Consider the following 14,473-nt stretch of genomic DNA (forward strand, 5'->3'; position numbering starts at 1 on the left):
TAATGTATCTTAGCACTTCATTACATATAATGTTCAATTGACACAGATGTAATGCATATACAATAATTCAATACAACAATGTCATCCTCCACTGATGACGACGGACAAAACCTCTAGATGTATGTATTCAGTACATCTATTAAAAGACTCAACTATCGTGAGATCTTAAACCCAACAACAACGCTAGTATGATAAGTAAAGGTAAAACTCCAAATGTGTGTATTCAATACTCAAGATACAATATTTCAGTTCCCAAATTCATTTTCCATTTTCAAAATCAACTTGTTCCACCACTTATTCCAAAAACACTTTTCCCATTTCACAAAACCAATATCATTCCTCTTATTTCACAAAACCAATTTCATTCTTTCATAACTTTCCAAATCAATTATGCAAATAAATTCAAAACAGTAAATTAGGGCTTTTTCTTCCTCTTTCTCAATATTGACCAAAAAGGTTCAAATACCAACAACAAACAACAATAACCACATTTGAGACCCAACATACATATGTATTGTCCTAAAGAACAAAACCCCTCTTTTAATTTATCAAATCAAATATAAATTAGGGCTTTTTCTTCTTTCAACAATGATATACTAATTTACAACCCAATGAGTCCAAACCACAATCAATGATAGCAAACTCATTTTCAAACAACCAACCCTAGGTTCACCCTCATGATTTTCAAACAAACCCAACATGGATATGATTTTCATACAATACAAAACTACCACATGTCTATCCATAGACGAAGCATTGTAAAAGAACAAGGAAATCCCTACCTCAAATTCGGAGCTTAAATGGAGAAAATGAAGAATTTCGAAATGCTCCAAACCTCAAGATTTTCAAATTGATAGGAAGCCCACACCAAGCTCTACACTTTTTACAAAGACACTAGGGTGGAAGATCATTCAAACTAGATCAAACCCTAGAGAGAAAGTGTATTCTAGAGAGAGGAGCTCTCATAAGAGGGTTTAGAAAAGTAAAAGAGAGAAAGGAAATGTGAAAAGTGATTTAAAATCACCCAGCTGCCAACTGATATACGTATGAGCCGCTCGAGCGGAGAATAGGATGCTCGAGCGTCAAACACAAAAACTGGACCCGCTCGAGCGCCAAGACACAACTGCAAATTACACCCGCTCGAGCGCAAAAGAAAGCCCACTCGAGCGTAGATTACACTCCTCTAGTATTTTTACAGTCATCGAACACCCGCACGAGCGCGACCTGCTCGAGCATAAGGAAATCCGCTTTAGCATGAAAAACACTTCTGCAGTAGTTTTGCAGATGCACAAGATACTGAAAGTATGCAAACTCTGCTCAAGCGTGAAAAGGTCCGCTCAAGCGGAACAACAAAAATCCAGGCAAGAAGGAATGGGACTAAAGGTCAACCAACCTGTTTGAAACACGCCCAATACAACCCAAAAATCAAATACAACGAGTAAACGATGGAAATGAGAATACGACAGCAACACATCCACAAAACTAAGTCCGGAATACAATAAAATAATAAAAAGGAAAATCGGGATCGCTATAAGAATTGACAGCACGACCACACATTATAAACAAAAATTGGATAAATTATATATAGTTATTTTATTATTTTTTTATTCTAATTCTATCTATTATTGCTGGTGCATAACACTAGTATAAAAATTAAAAAATAAATAAATCTAATTACTTGTTACCTCTAGTATCTATATATGTATGTCTTCTTCTTCTTCTTCTTTTTATTTATTTTTAGAATCAATCTTTTTATGAACATTAACTGGAAGAGGTTTACAACCTCATGTGATTAATCAATACGATTTTTAAAATTAAAATTCTAACTTATTATGAAGTTCGAGGCAATTTATGACATTCAAACTCAAAAAATATAGATTTCACTCGATTAACAATCAAACTCATGGTGAGAATCAAATAAATCCTGAAAGGTTGTCGTCTTCTTCTTATAGCAATTATATATGGTCAAATGTGTGGTGTTGCTTCAAAATATCACGTTTCTTGCATCTAAATAAGTCGTAATATCTAATATAAAACTAGAAAATCATAAACCAATAAAAATAGAAAATCAAAGAGAGAAGAAACTCCCAAATCTGATGGAGAGAGCATAGCAAGAGCGAGAAATTGGTGAGGGCGAGGGTGAATCGGTGCCCCGGTTCTTCGACAGCGACGAGGAGCGGCGGTGAGAGAAGGGGAGAGGAGCAGCGGAGAAGGAGAGGGAGAGGGAGAGAGAGAAACCTGAAGAGAGAGACAGGCATTGTTAATTGTATAGAACCATATATATTACATCATTCATTACAACAAAATATATTACATCATTCATTATATTTGAAATTGTCCTAATATTTCTGTTTTCGAATTATTCAAAGATTTGTACAAAGTTCTCAATCAAAACTATCACAAGATCCTTTGATAGTTTTTTTGGGCAATTAGCACAACATTGCTGGTTTACACTAAATTTTATTGTCACCTAAGAAAATACCAAATTTGAAATATGAGATGATGAAAACAAAAGAAATGGAAAATATAAAATTTGAAAGTTGGAAAGCAGCATACACTAATTGCAAAATTTAAAAAATAAAACCAACAGTTGTTATAGCAAATAGAAAGGAATTCAATTGCTTGTTACATCATATGGTGTTCTATATATAATTAAGCATAATTTATAGAATTTCCTTTCATTAGCTTGGAGTTTTTTTTTTATCCAAATATTTCATAATTACTAGTGATAATTATATTGGGCATGCTAATCATTACTCCCGTGTATATTTGATATGAAGAATTGACAGCACTACAACACATTATAAACAAAAATTGGATAAATTATATATAGTTATTTTATTTTTATTTTTTTTCATTATTTTTATTCTAATTCTATCTATTATTGCTGGTGCACAACACTAGTATAAAAATAAAATAAAAAATAAATCTAATTACTTGTTACCTTTGGTATCTATCTATGTATGTCTTCCTCTTTTTTTATTTATTTATTTTTAGAATCAATCTTTTTATGAACATTAATTGGAAGAGATTTACAACCTCGTGTGATTAATCAATACGATTTTTAAAATTAAAACTCTAACTTATTATCAAGTTCGACGCAATTTATGACATTCAAACTCAAAAAAATATAGATTTCCCTTGATTAACAATCAAACTCATGGTGAGAATCAAATAAATCCTAAATGGTTGTCGTCTTCTTCTGATTGCAATTATATATAGTCAAATGTGTGGTGTTGCTTCAAAATATCATGTTTCTTGCTTCTAAATAAGTTGTAATATCTAATATAAAACTAGAAAATCATAAACCAATGAAAATAGAAAATCAAAGAGAGAAGAAACTCACAAATCTGATGGAGAGAGCATAGCAAGAGCGAGAAATTGATGAGGGTGAGGGTGAATCGGTGCTTTGATTCTACGACGGCGACAAGGAGCGGCGGTGAGAGAGGGAGAGAGAAGCGACGGAGAGGGAGAGAGAGAGAGAGAAACCTGAAGAGAGAGACAGGCGTTGTTAATTGTATAGAACCATATATATTACATCATTCATTATATTAGAATTATTACATCATTCATTACATCATTCATTACTACAAAATATATTACATCATTCATTATATTTGAAAATGTCCTAATCTTTCTGTTTTTGAATTTTTCAAAGATTTGTATAAAGTTCTCAATCAAAACTACCACAAGATCCTTTAATAGCTTTTTTGGGCAATTAGCACAAAATTGCTGGTTTACACTAAATTTTATTGTCACCTAAGAAAATACCAAATTTGAAATATGAGATGATGAAAACAAAAGAAATGGAAAATATAAAATTTGAAAATTGGAAAGCAACATACACTAATTGCAAAATTTAAAAAATAAAACCAATAGTTGTTATAGCAAATATAAAGGAATTTAATTACTTGCTACATCATATGGTGTTCTATATATAATTAAGCATAATTTATAGAATTTCCTTTCATTAACTTGGAGTTTTTTTTTTTTCCAAATATTTCATAATTACTAGTGATAATTATATGTGGCATGCTGATCATTACTCCCATGTATATTTGATATGAAGAATTCACAGTAGTACCACACATTATAAACAAAAATTGGATAAATTATATATAGTTATTTTATTTTTATTTTTTTTCATTTCTTTTATTCTAATTCTATCTATTATTGCGGGTGCACAACACTAGTATAAAAAAAAAAAAAAATCTAATTACTTGTTACCTCTGGTATCTATCTATGTATGTGTTATTCTTTTTTAATTTATTTATTTTTAGAATCAATCTTTTTATGAACATTAATTGGAAGAGATTTACAACCTCGTGTGATTAATCAATACGATTTTTAAAATTAAAATTCTAACTTATTTTCAAGTTTGACGCAATTTATGACATTCAAACTCAGAAAATATAGATTTCACTCGATTAACAATCAAACTCATGGCGAGAATCAAATAAATCCTAAAAGGTTGTCGTCTTCTACTTATAGAAATTATATATAGTCAAATGTGTGGTGTTGCTTCAAAATATCACATTTCTTGCATCTAAATAAGTCGTAATATCTAATATAACACTTGAAAATCACAAACCAATAAAAACAGAAAATCAAAGAGAGAAGAAACTCACAAATCTGATGGAGAGAGCATAGCGAGAGCGAGAAATTGGTGAGGGTGAGGGTGAATGGGTGCTCCGATTCCACGACGGCGACATGGAGCGGTAGAGAGAGAGGGGGAAAGGAGCGGCGGAGAGGGAGCGAGAGAAACCTAAAGAGAGAGACAGGCGTTGTTAATTGTATAGAACCATATATTACATCATTCATTATATTTGAATTATTACATCATTGATTACATCATTCATTACAACAAAATATATTACATCATTCGTTACATCATTCATTATATTTGAAAATGTCCTAATCTTTCTGTTTCAAATTATTCAAAGATTTGTACAAAGTTCTCAGTCAAAACCGTAACGCCCTCAGAATAAACCCATAAATCATACATTCAAGACATCCATATACTTAAGAGAATAAAGCATAATTCTATTTATCAGAGTATTTATTACAAAAGTACTACATGTTGATATCAAAAGTAAATGCCCTACGGGCTTACAACTTTCCAAGTCAACACTTGGCTACAAAAAGAGAGTACTAACTCAAAGCACAAAATAAGCCCTTGGCTTGATTTACATGTAATACACAAAATAATCACCACAAGGAAGCCTTCAGCTTCTACAACCTCCCAAGCTACATCCTTGGAGGCGGCATATCACCTGTAGCTGAAAATGATGCCCCATATAGGGTGAGCCAACGCCCAGTAGAGATATGCTAAACATGGTATGAGTAATAACTGAAACATTAGCATTAGATCAATGTTTAACTCATACAAACCAATGTAAAACACAATCTAATTCCATGACAGATATGTTCATATTTCATTCCACTTTCCTTTACTTATCAAATTTCCAATTCATAACGTGTCTCAGAACCTGGCAACCAATTTAATGAGACTACGACTCATATTAAAACATTTCCTTTTTAAATGAGATAACAACTCGTATCAAAACACTTCCATACTTCACAATAGATACACACATTTGCTGTATCAATGTCATATTAAAACACTTCCATACTTCACAATAGATACACATTTTTGTGCTGTATCTGTAACGCCCTCAAAATAATAACATTAAAACCCATCAACTTAGACATGCATTGATACAGAGAAACCAACCATCTTTCCATTAATCTGAATAGTTCTTACAAAAGTATTACATGTTAACAACAAAAGCAAATGTCCTATGGGCTTACAACTTTCCAAGTTAACACTTGGTTACAAAAAGAAAAGTGCTAACTCAATACATATTAAGCCCTTGACTTGAATTTACATGTACTACATCAAAAGAAAGCGAATAACAAGCAGTCAGTCTACCTCTAGCCTCCCAAGCTATGTCCTTGGAGGTGGCATACTACATGTACCTGAAAATGATGTCCCATAAAGGGTGAGCCGCAGCCCAGTAGAAATACACTAAACCAGCCATGAACAATGACTAAAAGATTAGCAGTTGATAGATGGTCAACATAGATACATCCACATATATCACATTCCGATTTCATGACATTAAGTCCATGTTACATTTCATTTCTCATGTCCTTTTCAACTTTGAGTTTGAAAACAAGGCTCAACACCTAGCCAAATAACTTAATGAGATTTAGACTCATCTTTAAAGCACTTTCAAAATTCATGAGGGATACACATTTTAATGCTGTATCAATAACACTTAAACCATTCCCATACTTTGCGAAAGATACACATTTCGGTGCTATATCAACATAACATAGAATCACTTCTATACTTTACAATTGATAACGATATACATTTTAGTGCTATATCAAATCAATTCAAACACTTCCATAATCAACACTTGATACACATTGTAGTGCTGTATCAATGTCACACAAAATCCAGTTTAGAGGTCCGTCCCCTATCTTCCCCTAAACCGTGGAGTACATCCCCTATCTCCTCCCACACAACACATGTATATAAACATAGATCATATACAATCAATCAATACATAGAATTAATGTATTATTCCAGTTGCTATATTCAATAGCATACTCAATCGATTAGTTTTAGTTTGCCTAATTATCATGCAGTGTCTACAACAATCAAGACTATTCTCCACCGATAGCCCAAAGCAGTTATTTCTATACTGAAAATAAATGCACCAAATGGATATATAATCAACATTTCAACTAGGTGAGCGATGAACGAATCTAACTACACCCTTTAATCTCATCCACATCCAATTCCAACTTTCTCAATTTAATTCCTCTTTTCTTCAAATTAATTATACCAATTAATTTATTATCAATGTAATTAGAGCATTTCCTATAATTAACATCAAAACCCTAAGGTTCCATTTTCACCAATAATCCAATATTGATCTCATTTCTCTTATGCCAAACATGCATATAAGTTTATATAAACAAAACCCCAACTTTTATAAAATTACACAAAGGCCCAAACTGTCTCAAAATTACCCAACAACCCCCAACTCATCAAAATGCTAAAATTCAAAGACAAAACTCATGAGAAGGAGTAGGATATCCCTACCTCGAAGTTAGAGCTCAAACGGGGAAGTTGAAGAAAACCAAAGTGCTCCAAACTCAAAGATCCACGAATCAAAATGGAGCCCTCGACGATCTACACACTTTTTACAAAGGCTGGAGGATAGTGAAACACTCTAACTAGATCAAACCCTAGAGAGAAGGGAGTTTCTAGAGAGAGGAGCTCTCAAAATGTCTTTTTAGAAAGTAAGAGAGAGAGAGAGAATATAAAAAGTGATTTTAAAATGTCCAGCTGCCGACTGATATACGACATTCCCGCTCGAGCGGAGAACACAACGCTCGAGCGTCAAGAACAAAAACTAGGTACGCTCGAGCGCAAGAAGGCCCGCTCGAGCGCCAAGACACAAAAATAAAGTATATCCGCTCGAGCGCGAAAACCAGTCCGCTCGAGTGTAGATTTTCCCCTCCCAGAACTTCCACCAAAAAGTACTACCCGCTCGAGCGCCAGAGTACCCGCTCGAGCGCGACCGCTCGAGCGTAAAGAAACCCGCTCGAGTGTAAAAATCACACTTGCAGAAGTTTTGCAGGGACACGAAAAACTGGGAGTGTGCAATCTCCGCTCGAGCACAACAAGATCCGCTCGAGCGGAACGACCAAAAACCTGGCAACAAGATTTTAGACCAAGGTTCAACCCATCTGCTCGAAACATGCCCAACACATCCTAAAACTCAAACAAATGGAATTAAAGGACGACAACAAGATAGATACAACTACCAACTCCACGGAACCAAGTCCGGAATACAACAGAACAGTAAAGGGACAACCGGGATCGCTATAACCTCCCCCCCTTAAAGAATTTCGTCCCCGAAATTAAATGCAAGTTTTTCAAAAACAAGATTTTCTCAATTCCCAACATTACCACAATGCGAATTTTAACAACTCGACCCATTACCGGTCATCTCATCTCTTTTCAGGAGGCAGTTTACAACATTTTCCATAACATGCATTATAGTTATGCATTCCCTGAAATTCCACAAATTTCAATACTACATTCCACAATTCTATATCATATTCAGTATTCATTATACATTTCCATTTCTACAATACATCCAACATATGCAATGTTACATTAAACTTCCATTTTGAGGCAAGTTTCAAAATACATCCATTAAATCAAAACATAAACCATGTTTTACAACCTAAGATATATTCAATACTCTTAAGGTTCAACACTACAACAAAATATACAATACATGCTCAAACATCCATAAATAGATCCGGATATCTCTCTCGGACCTCCAACTCACATTCCCAAGTGGCTTTCTCCACTCCGTGATGTTTCCACAAGACTTTTACCAAGGGAATGGTCTTGCCTCGCAAGACTTGATCCCGCCTATCCAAGACCCGAACTGGTCTCTCCTCATACGAGGCATCCTCATCAACCTCTAAGTTGGTCCAATCCAATACATATGATGGATCTGGGTCATACTTCCGAAGCATAATCACATGAAACACGTCATGCACTCCGGACAACTGCGGTGGTAAAGCTAAACGATAAGGGACCTCCCCAATCCTCCCAAGGATCTCAAAGGGACTGATAAACCGAGGGGATAACTTCCCACTCTTCCCAAACCTCATCAAACCTTGCCTAGGTCATATTTTCAAGAGGACATGATCACCTACCTCAAACGCCAAAGGCTTCCTCCTACGGTCAGCATAACTCTTTTGGCGGCTCTGGGCTGTAACAAGCCTCCTACGAATAAGCTCAACTTTCTTCGTCGTCTCCCTAACTAACTCCGGACCCAACAAAGGTGCATCACCCACCTCGGCCCAACACACTGGAGACCTACACGGTCGGCCATACAAGGCCTCAAACAGTGCCATACCGATACTCGACTGAAAACTGTTGTTGTAGGCAAACTCCACCAAGGGCAAGTGCCTCTCCCACGTCCCACTAAAGTCAAGGACACAACCTCAAAGCATATCCTCAAGGATCTGAATAGTACGCTTGGACTGCCCGTCAGTCTGAGGATGATAAGCCGTACTAAAAGTCAACTTAGTGCCCAATGCACTCTGCAAACTCTGCCACAACCTAGCAGTAAAACGAGAATCTCTATCTGAGAAGATCGTCACTGGGACCCCGTGCAATCTCACTATGTCCTAAATATACAAGTCGGCGAGATGATCTACCGAATCTCTCACGCGCATAGGAATGAAATGCGCCGACTTAGTCAACCGGTCTACAACCACCCAAATGGCATCACTACCCCGCTGAGTCCTCGAAAGACCTACAACGAAGTCCATAGTGACATGCTCCCACTTCCACTCGGCAATAGGCAAGGGTTGTAACAAACCCGCTGGCCTCTGATGCTCGGCCTTCACTTGCTGGCAAGTAAGGCACTTCGATACGAAAACAGCCACATCTCTCTTCTTACCCCGCCACCAAAACTGGCGACCCAAATCCCGATACATCTTAGTGCCTCCCGGATGCACCGCAAGGCGTGAATGATGGAACTCTCAGAGTACTTCCTCTCGGCAAGACTCCGGCACAAACAAACTGTCACGACCCCAAACCGCCCCTAGTAGTTTGGTGCCGTGATGGCCAGTAATCCGTGACTACCGAAGGCCAACTTCCAAAATTCACACACAATCAGAGTATAGATATAGGGCTCACAAGTGCGGAAGCAATAATTTAAAAATACAAGTGATCCATAAGAGCAGTGCGTAAGTTACATGGAATGGCATACAACTCTACATAATATTACAACTTGAATACAATTACAATAAAGTACAAAATACATATTACATCTTGCTCAAAAGGCTTCTTCAGCCGACATGTGTAAATTACAAGCATTATAAGCCGAGAAGCATAGTTTTCAAGACTGCCGACATGTAAACAAGTTAAGCCGACGTAAACAAAAACCCAAAACGAGCTTGCGAGTCACACCTAGGCGTCACAGCCTTCCTGCTCATCACCTACATATATATATAGAGAGGGTGAGCTTGGATACTCAGTGAATGGTATAAGAAATAAAGGGGTTTGCATGACTGGTATTCAAGATCTTTGTTAAACAATACAAACATAATTAGTGCAAGTCAAAAGGGTGAATCAAGTCCATCTAGCAAATCTGCCAAGTTTCAAAGGATGCTTACTAACATCATTATAATACGAGTGATGACATCTCGGCAAACAGGCCCACGCGGTAAACCGTCAATGGCAAACAAGACAAGACAAGGCAAGACAAGGGAGATATCTCAATTCAATGGTGTCGTTGCATTATAGTCCTCGGACACTAAGGACTTGTGCTATTAATGCTTAGAGTCCCCTAGCACGTACGAACTTCCAAACTTTGTGCTACAAACGCTTATAGTCCCTTAGCACGTACGGACTTCCAAGATTGTCATCAAAACAAGAATATATATATATTTTTCAAAATTAGGAATAACCATTCATGCTTACAAATACTTCCTCAAAACGGAGCAAAACGAGACTTTATCAAAACATTATAACATAGCTTTATTAAAAATACCACTCACTTAGTTCTTGAGACGTCGGGGTCAAGGCAAGTCCAAACCCTACAAACACATGGCAAAGTCGGTTGAATGCACTTTCAAACAAGTTTTACATGCATGCAGATGATCTCGGCATTTCCCCAAGACTAAGTCAAATCAAACAAACATAATTCTCCATCTCGGAAAACATGCTGGGCAACTACCAGGTCTAGGCCGAGGTTCCACATCCCCTGGCCGAGGTGTTGCCTCGATGGCCACATTCAAAGGAATAAAGTCGGGAAAAATCTGGGTTTCCCCTTTTGAAGATCATGATGAACATGAAGAACATGAACATGAGAAGATGAATGCAAGGATCGTGATTTGCTATTTCAAAATCTGAGATTTCATGCTATGAGTTCAAAACATGGACCTGAATACCCTTATTCAAGAATCTAGTGAGAACGAACACAAAAACATGAAACTTAATGCAAACTTTCAGATCAAACAAGACTTTTCTTTCAAGAATACGTGAACACCATTTTCTCTCTCCAAAACCAACTTTAAATCGATGCATGACATGCAAAACAGGTTCGATCATGCAATGCAGCTAAATGATCAATAAGAATGACAAGAGTAGATTAAGATTCTAACCTCAATACGCGAATCTAATCATTTGATCTCTAGGAATCAAGCTCGAAACTCACTCTCTCACTCTAAACTTCTTCTCCTTCTTCTAGAGCTTCTCTCTCCTCACAAACAAAGACATATAGCAAATGATACATTTCTAAGCCTGCTGGCTGACTTAACCCTCTACAGAGGCACGTGGCAGCGGCTGGTTGGTGCTACACAGAAAGGTGGCTGAGTGACAAGACAAAACTATGACAAAGTGTGTTCAACAAGCAAGATGGTATGGGCACTCTGGCGAGTACTGATCTCGGCTAAGAGCAAGACATCTGCAAGTAGGGAACAATGACCTCGGCTAGGAAGGACAACACTTGACTAAGCTGTGCCACACCTTGGCCGAGATGTGCCACACCTCAGTCTAGGTCATATTTTCTCCGGGACAAGATCACTTAGGTGCAAGGGTAACATCTCGGCCTAGATAATTCACACCTCAGCCTTGGTGATGAACACCCCGGCCTAGATAATGACATCTCGGCCAATATGTCGGGGCGAAGGTGGAGGTCAAACAAAGTGGTTCTAAGATAATTAAAAATGACCTCGGCTAAACTCACACCAGGCAAGATACAAAACATGCTGTAACATTTAAACGAACAAGGACAAGACTCGAAATGCAAGTTTACAAGACGGAATCACATGAATGCATATGTGCATGGTTAGGATAACATGAGGGTTATTACATCCTACCCCCCTTAAAGAAGTTTGGTCTCCAAACTTGAGTTACCTTGGTTCGAGAATAACTCCGGGTATCGGACTTTCATTTCCTCTTCTATTTCCCACGTTGCATCCTTGCCGTAATGTTCTTTCCATTCAATCTTCACCATTGGTATTACCTTATTTCTCAAACGCCTTACTTGTCTATCGATGATGCGTATCGGTTCTTCTTCATAGCCTAGGTCTTCATCAACCACAACCTCGAAATGATCGATCATGTGTAGTGAATCCCGTATATACTTCCTCAACATCGAGATGTGAAACACATTATGAACTTGACTTAATCTCGGTGGTAAAGCTAGTCTGTAGGCAACCGGGTTAACTTTCTCAAGAATTTCAAACGGTCCAATGTAACGTGTTGCCAATTTACCCTTCTTCCCAAATCTTGAAACTCCTTTCATCGGCGAGGTTTTCAGGATTACATGATCCCCCACTTCGAATTCTAACTCCTTCCTTCTCTGGTCAGCATAACTCTTTTGTCGGCTCTGAGTGGTTCCGATTCTCTGTTGGATAAGCTTAATCTTTTCGGTTGTTCTTTGAACTAAATCCAGGCCGATCAAAGCTTTATCTCCTACTTCGGTCCAACATATCGGCGATCTGCACTTTCTCCCATACAAGGCTTCATACGGCGCCATGCCAATGCTAGCTTGGTAGCTGTTGTTATAAGCGAACTCTACTAATGGCAAATGCACTTCCCAGCTTCCCTTGAAGTCCAATACACACAGTCTAAGCATATCTTCAAGTGTTTGAATTGTTCTCTCTGTTTGGCCATCGGTCTGTGGATGAAAAGCTATACTAAACCTCAATTCGGTCCCCAAAGCCCTTTGTAAACTCTGCCAAAATCTAGAAACAAATTTTGGATCTCGGTCTGACACGATGGACATCGGCACACCATGAAGTCTAACGATCTCATTCATATACAACACAGCAGGTCGGTCGGTATTGAACAAAGTCCTGACCGACAAGAAATGTGCTGACTTAGTTAACCAGTCGATTATAACCCAAATCGAATCCATTCCTTTCTGTGTCTTCGGCAAACCAGTCACGAAGTCCATGGAGATGTCCTCCCATTTCCACTCTGGAATCGGCAAAGGTTGGAGAAGTCCTGCCGGCTTCTGATGTTCCACTTTCACCTGCTGACAATACAAACACTGAGACACGAACTCGGCTATCTCTCTTTTCATATTCGGCCACCAAAAGGTTTGCTTTACGTCTTGATACATCTTGGTGTTCCCTGGATGAACTGCAAATCTGGATCCATGAGAGTCTTGCAGAACCCTTCTTTTCAATTCTGGGATGTCGGCCACGCACAATCTTCCTCCAAACTTAAGTACTCCACTCTCAAGGGTGTAACCCAACTTCGGCTTGGTGGTAATCTCGTCGGCTACCTTCTTCAAGAATCCATCCTCCATTTGCCTTGCCTTTACCTCCCCAATAGTAATCGGCTCCACTGAAATCACGGCTAGGCACGCCAAACCTCCCACTGACTTCCTACTCAATGCGTCGGCTACCGAGTTTGCTTTACCTGGGTGATACTGAATCTGCATGTCATAATCCTTCAATAGTTCAAGCCATCTTCTCTGCCTCAAATTCAGTTCCTTCTGGGTGAACAAATACTTCAAACTCTTGTGATCTGTAAAACCTTGGCAAGAGGCTCCATACAAGTAGTGGCGCCAAATCTTCAAAGCAAACACCACGGCTGCTAGCTCTAAATCATGGGTTGGATAGTTCTTTTCGTGAAGCTTCAGCTGACGAGATGCATATGCTATGACTCTGCCCCCTTGCATTAACACGCAACCCAAACCTTTATGTGAAGCATCGCTGAAGATCTGAAATTCCTCATTACCTGACGGGAGTACAAGGACTGGTGCCGTAACTAACCTCGTCTTCAACTCTTGGAAGGCTGATTCTCTATTATCGGTCCATTCATATGTTGTTCCTTTCTTAGTTAGTTGTGTCAATGGTACTTCTATCCTTAAGAAGTCCTTCACAAACTTTCTGTAATAACCGGCCAAGCCCAGAAAACTACGAACCTTGGACACGTTGGTCGACGTCGGCCAATTCACAATGGCCTCAATCTTGCTCGGATCAACTGATATACCCTCTTCATTAATCACATGCCCTAAAAATGAGATGCTGGAAAGCCAAAACTCGCACTTACTCAACTTGGCGTACAGCTTCTTGTCTCTCAAAATTTGCATGGCAAGCCTCAGATGGTTCTCGTGCTCAATTGTGCTCTTGGAATAGATCAATATGTCATCAATAAAAACAACTACGAACTCATCCAGATACGGCTTAAAGACTCTGTTCATCAAGTCCATGAACGCTGCAGGAGTATTGGTCACTCCGAAAGGCATTACCAAAAATTCGTAGTGGCCATACCTTGTCCGAAAAGCAGTCTTCTCAATGTCCTCGGCTTTAACTTTCAGCTGGTGGTAGCCCGACCTAAGGTCAATCTTGGAAAAGACTCGTGCCCCTCGTAATTGATCAAGTAAATCGTCAATCCTAGGCAATG

The sequence above is a fragment of the Camellia sinensis genome, chromosome 11, assembly GCF_055761805.1.
Source record: "Camellia sinensis isolate YWXY chromosome 11, ASM5576180v1, whole genome shotgun sequence".
Taxonomy (NCBI): domain Eukaryota; kingdom Viridiplantae; phylum Streptophyta; class Magnoliopsida; order Ericales; family Theaceae; genus Camellia; species Camellia sinensis.